The sequence below is a fragment of the Monopterus albus genome, unplaced genomic scaffold (assembly GCF_001952655.1).
Source record: "Monopterus albus unplaced genomic scaffold, M_albus_1.0 scaffold169.1, whole genome shotgun sequence".
NCBI lineage: Eukaryota > Metazoa > Chordata > Actinopteri > Synbranchiformes > Synbranchidae > Monopterus > Monopterus albus.
The window spans coordinates 210940-217915 of NW_018128049.1; the positions used below are offsets into that span (position 1 = coordinate 210940).

General features: G+C 37.8%; 1 protein-coding gene across 4 annotated transcripts in view; it reads left to right on the forward strand.

Moving 5' to 3' along the window:
• The window catches only part of vrk1 (VRK serine/threonine kinase 1), a 29934-nt gene that overhangs the window by 17359 nt on the left and 5599 nt on the right, over window positions 1-6976 (forward strand). The gene's annotated exons all lie outside the window — the stretch shown is intronic.

The following is a 6976-nucleotide window of genomic DNA, read 5'->3' on the forward strand; positions in this document are numbered from 1 at the left end:
CATAATTGATTAATTTTTTGAATTTATGAAATGCAGTAATACTTCAAGTGTAGGGATGAAACGATTACCGGTTTATTGATAAACCACGATAAAATGTCCTGACGGTTAGTATTATCGTTTAAAATTTAATTATCATTAACACCGTGTTTGATTATCGTGATTTTAAAAACTCGCGGTAAATCCTTTCCAGCCAGCATCAGTCTGACACGGGACGGGAGCAGCACACATTGTAGTTTTTGGCACGATATGATATGGTGGAAGGCAGTGATAGCGCTCGGGAGATTTTTCAGCCATCTAAGAGGACCAAATCGGAGGTCTGGTCGTATTTTGGCTTTTACAAGAGTCATGAGGGCAATTTAATCGAGGGCGGTCACACTGTCTGCAAATCATGCAAGAAGAAAGTCGCTGCAAAAGGGGGAAACGCGTCAAATTTGCTGAGCCATCTTTGTGATCACCACCCTCTGTTATATAGCGAATGCAAGGTAAGTTAATGTTTACCTCAATACCAAAACTAACTTGGGCAAATATTTGGACAAAAAAAATTGATTAGAGATGAAATATTTCATTATCTCACTTGTAATTAACGCAGAGCTTCCGTGAAGAAAAAGTCCGCAGCAAGCGGCTTTGAGTCAAGATGAACGAACATGTCCAATATATTAAGGTTGACATTTATATAACAATGTATTGTATATTCGTAGTAAACCTATTACACAGATTATTTTTTATCTGTAATATATAATTACCGGTACATGAAATATTGAATTGAGATTAATCCTAATTTACCTGTTTATAAATCCATTATGTACAGTGTACAAAGCAATCGTCCAGACAATATGATTACTACAGCAATATTATAGTAGTATTAATACTAAATTCCTCTGACTTCATATTCAATACAGTCCAAAACTGAGACGCAAGACGGCAAGTTGCATTTGAATGAATTGAAACTAGAGAACACGTCCGCGGTGATACAAGGCATGAATGCGCTGTGTTAACTTATAATGCATCGCTATTGACAACAGTCATTATAAAGAAGGACATGCAGCAGAACAGAATCGATATTCCAGTAGTTTAGTAATCTAACCAACTTATTTTGTTCATTCAAAGTGTGTGTGTGTGTGTGTGTGTGTGGTGCAATATCAAGCAGGGGACTTCAAGGAAAAATGGAGACCTTTAAAAGTCAGTTGCTGCCATCGCTATTTCTCTGACGCAGACTTTTATCTTGTATTCATTGAATCTGTAAACAGCATTCTCTACTCCTGCCACAAGTGTTTCTCTGATCTAGCCTGAGATTGGGCTGCATTTTGCTGCCGTCTCCTGCAACAAAAAGCAATACAGTAATATAATTACGGGTACATGAAATATGGAATTGAGATTCATCCTAATTTACCTGTTTATAAATCCATTATGTACAGTGTACAAAGCAATTGTCCAGACAATATGATTACTACAGCAATATTATAGTAGTATTAATACTAAATTCCTCTGACTTCATATTCAATACAGTCCAAAACTGAGACGCAAGACGGCAAGTTGCATTTGAATGAATTGCAACTAGAGAACACGTCCGCGGTGATACAAGGCATGAATGCGCTGTGTTAACTTATAATGCATCGCTATTGACAACAGTCATTATAAAGAAGGACATGCAGCAGAACAGAATCGATATTCCAGTAGTTTAGTAATCTAACCAACTTATTTTGTTCATTCAAAGTGTGTGTGTGTGTGTGTGTGTGTGTGTGATTTATTATTATTATTATCATTATGTGTGTGATTTATTATTATTATTAATATCATTAATGATAATTAATACTAATATTGGTCATACAAACACCATGTATAAGAGTGAATATTATTATTATTATTATGGTTCAGGGCTCATCTGGTTCAGGGCTTCTCATGGAGCTGGAGGAGAAGGCGAGAACTGAGGGAAAATCAAGCTGCCCTCAACATGCCACAGAAGGCTCTGATACATGATGTGGTGACTCGATGGGGATCTACATACAAGATGGTTGAGCATTTTCTTAATCAGCAACAACCAGTCTGTGCAACACTGGCTGGAGAAAGAGGATCATGGCATCTGATGCCCAAGGATACTGAAATAATTGTCATGGAGCAACTGTGCCCGCTCCTCGACACTGACTGTGTCCAGGAGGCTGTGAAGCTGGCTGCACATGTTAGGGAAAAACCACAAAACACCTCCACCACCAGCAGCATCGGAGGGGAAAGGCCTAGCCGGGTTGCAGAAAAAGATTACTTCAACAAGGCAGCATAGAAGTGAAGAGGGTCAGATTCCGACCACTCTAGAAGGCAGTGTGAAAGAAGAAATCAAAGTCTACCTGTCTCTGCCCCTACTTCCAGCAGAAGAGGATCCACTTGTGTGGTCGAGGGGCCATGCATCAGAACTGTCTCGCCTTGCCAGGGTTGCCAGGAAGCTTCTGTGCATCCCAGCAACCAGCGTGCCTTCAGAGAGAGTGTTCAGTGCCAGTGGGCATATTGTCTACCCTCAAAGAGCACTACTTAAACCAGATAAAGTAAATATGCTGACATTTTTGCATTTCAATCTCAAGTGAATGAAGATGCATATAACATGTTAGGTTAGCTGCACTTTTTTTTATGAAGGAAAGAACAGACATACAATCATTGCTGTTCATTTGATTTGTTTACATATGATTGTATTGATACATGCACATTGATTTACTTGTGTTTTCATGTGTGCATTTGATATGATTTTATATGCACTAGGAAAACTTATACCTTTCAGGGCTTCATTTTATGTTAATTCATGCTTAAAGTGCAATTGTATTTGTTGTTGGTTGATTTTCAAGTATAAAACTTATTAAAATGTTTTCAGTGTGTGTATCAGTTCTTTTTTTTAACATTTTCATCTCATTTGAACAAAACCGTGATAATATTGATAACCGTGATAACTTTGGTCACTATAATTGTGATATGAAATTTTCATACCGTTACATCCCTACTTCAGTGCCTCTGTGCTTGTTGTTGTCTTGTCCATCTGACCTATGTTTCAGTACTAGCTGGCTCTCCCACAGCAGCATGTTGGGTACTGTCTTCTCCTCCTATGTCTCTTTGTTAAGCTAATTCTTCTTAAAACTCTCTTGCTGCTTTAGCAGCACTGGTTGAAGCCTGATAATATTCGAAACAAATTAATTGAATTGCTATTTGTGTTGGTCAGAGTGTTCAGCTTTCCCATTTGTGTCGTCTTAAGTTTCAGACATTAACTCTGCTCCAGACTGTCTGCGTCTCCTTAAGATGAGTACTTTTTTCAATAGTCCTCTAGACTGAGGCACCACACTTTTAGCACCAGAGTTTAAGAATTAACACTAACACTAGGACTGTACCCGACTAGGTTCATATACTGTTAGACTGTCTGAAAACCAACTGGCATGAAATCCAGTGATGATTTTGACTACGTTAACATTGGTAATCAAATCCAAAACAGTGACAAGAACATATTTCCAAGCATTTAAAAATCAAATACAGCTGCATATGATGCAATATTTAAATTGTGGCATATTTGAATTGCCAATAGGCTATATAATGTCAGGCGTCCATATGGATTTATCAGATTAATGAGGCAGGCACCACACTTGTACATTTCTGTTGAAACAATGCTTTTTTTATCATTAAATTTTTGCTTTAATAATCTGATATTTATTTGAATGATACTCTTATGGGTTCTTTCTATTTTTAAGAGGAAAAAATTAAGAACAAAATTAAAACAGCTTTGTTTTTTTATGTCTGCTACTGTTAACATTCTTGACAATCAAAGTGTGACAGTGTTGTTTTGAACAAATGACTAGACTACAGTGTGATAACTAAAATGTAAAAAAATCATATGCAGGACTGTGAGTATTTTAACTCTGTGGTGCTTTGGCTCCTACCCTGAGATCACTGAATCCCGCCTTACTCTGAGTGCTCTGAAATTCAAACTCCTCACTCTGTTATTATTAGAGAACCAGGGATTATGTTAAGTAACCCAACAGTTCAGACGACACTCTGATAGTTTGTTATGGGTGCATTCATAAATTCAGTTTGCTGGCAAATAGTTACTTTTAATCAATAATCCAAGTTCATATAATTTACTCAACTCTGTGTATGCACTCCAGGCTGCTAGCATACTTAACATACCAGGACAGCAAAAGATGAACTGCAAAATAAGCAGATGAAAACTGCATTTCTCTGCCTAGATGCGATGGACCTTCACTAGATGTTTCCACAGCTTGGTTGTGTTTCCGAGCATTGTTAGTATTAACCGTAGTATCCACACATACTCTAGTTAAGTCTTCCGTGTGTGTGCTTGCAGGCTGCTGCAGGGTGTGAGACAGAGCTGTCCCTGTCCCTCACATTCCAGCTCTGAGAGACAGAGCTGTCTTCTGGATTCGGAAAAGTGAAACTACAGCATATACAAATGTATTAATCAGAAACAGAGTTGGTGGGATAACATGTGCAAGATAACTTTTATGTCAGAATAATAAATAGGAAATCCGTTTTCTTAACTTCTTCAGTACCAATAGTGGAAACATTAATGCCAGGCCTTATTGATACTACGGTATTTAATAATTTTGCATTGGTACCTGTCCCTACTCTTCCTTCAAATGACTTTAAGATCTGAGATATTTTAGACTATCTTGAAGGGCTAGATACAAATATTCATCTCTTCTGGTATTTGTTGTTTTGTTAGGTAATTGGGTTTTCAATTTTGGTATTTGAATATTTGAAACAACAGGAAATTTAAATACTGATGTAGTCTGAGTCTGATGATGAAAATAAAGAGAACACAGAGGAGACAGCTTTGTCTACTGGTTTCACATCTCTGAAAACATTGGAGCAAATCTCCAGATACACATTACTCAGATAAACCAACCAGAGATTCTAAATCTAAGTAGTTCTTGCCTGAAAAAAATATCAAAACTTAATAAGGCAGTGTAAGAGAAATCCTGTTGGCAGGTTCAAAGTTCCTGGATCAGTAAATCATAAATGAAATGTTGTTAAAACACAAATAATGTGTCTTTACCATAGCAAGGTAGATAGATAATGAGCTAGAACCTAAGTTTCATCAAAGCCAGCTATATTGATGAAGTATCTTAGACTGTGTGCAGTTGTGCAGGGACATCTACAAAGTGCGACACCAGAAAGAGAACTCAAAAATATTTAGTAGCTTTGCTCTTGCCAACATTTGTCCAAACTATGTGTTGTGGTACAGGAAACCAATGATGTGTGTAGTGATTTTGGTGAGACTCTGTAGACGGACCCCGCACACTCGCGCTGCTCATTCTAATGGTGACCTTTGCTGACTAAGACAACAAAACTTTTGCAAAAACTTTGAAAAGTAAATGTAACCATCCACCAACACAGCATACAGAAAGTCAAAGTCTGCGCTCCCCAAGTGCAGCATGAGCTTGCAAACAAGCCTCTTGTGGTAACATTAGTTTACACTGATCAGGCATAACATTATGACCACCTGTACATTTGTATGCACTTCAACGCAACACTTCTGCCTTAACATTTGTGTTTATGAAGCTCAAAATGTTTGTTTTTGGTGAGATTGTCATAAATGTATAAATTCAATTATATGTTCATTATTGAGGTCATAGTTAAAGGTGGTGTTGTACTGAACTACATTATATTCAGAGGTGTCTGTATATTTTTGTACTGCCCATTGACATAAATGAGAGGGTCAGAATATTAGGTGCACCTCTGAATATAATGTAGTCCAGTACAACACCACCTTTAACTATGGCCTCAATAATTAGCATATAATTGAATTAGAAATGAAGCCAGTGCGAAAGGCAAGGTAGTCAGTCCCTATAGACTCCTATGTTATAATGTCTTTACAGTAGAAATATACATGTTTACAGCTTTGGTATGAAAAATTGTTTGTCTCTATAACTAATTTCCTCTTCCATGACAACTGGATGGGGGTGAATTTTTATATTACTCACCTGTTTTAATTATAATGAGACAAAGTTATGCATAATTAAGGGAGTGGCTTGCTTTTAGGGGAGGATTCTGCCAAAGGTGGATGGCCGCTAGCTGTCTAGTGAGCTCCATTCATGCCCCACCTCTGCCCATTTTTTTGGTTGGACAGAGTTAGACGCAGTGAGGCACTACCAAAATGGTAAAGGCTAGACTTGAGCTTCAAAACCACTCTTCAGAAAACCATTGGGCGATGTCACACTGGCTTTGTTTATCTTTTATATACAGTCAATGGCTACAAACATTTACCTGCCAATGTGGCAGATTAACTCACCAAATGGAAAATCTACCTGTATTTGGCACCTGGAGGGGGTTAATTTTGGACAGTGGACCTCTGTGCTGTATGTAAAGGAAACAAACAGCCATAGCCTACTGTGTGTGCTGGCATCTTTAGCATGGCTTGATTTGATGCAGTAAATCGTCATACTGATGCGCAGACATACAAAAATACCTTGCATTTCATCAGTTTCACAAGTTTAATGAACTCTCCTTCTCCTCTCCGGGTCTGGTTAGAGCACAAAAAGAACATTGTCTTGGTTCCACAGCAACAGCTCTTCTTCCTCATCAGTGCAGTGGCAAACTCCCACAAAGCTTTGCCCTGTGGGTATGAGCACATTGATTGTTTTGGGCCACGTGCATAGTGATGTGTGTAGCATGTACTGTATACCCCTTAACACTGTGTTTGTATGCTTGTGTTTAACAAACAAGTTCAATGTATTGTCATTAATTAATATTAATCCAGCACATTTACATCTTACTGTACTGTGACCAACAAAAAAAACTTACCTCAGGCTTCACTGTCAGACTTTTTCTGACGACGTCACTGATCCCAAACTACAGGGCAGGCAGAGGGTCATAATCACAGAATGTGCGCGGTGTCAAAAAAAAAAAAAAAAAAAAATTTTGACATTAAAAAGAATAAAAGATGCTATGAAAAAGACAATAAAATAATTTGCATTGTTGTAAGAGCTGCCAA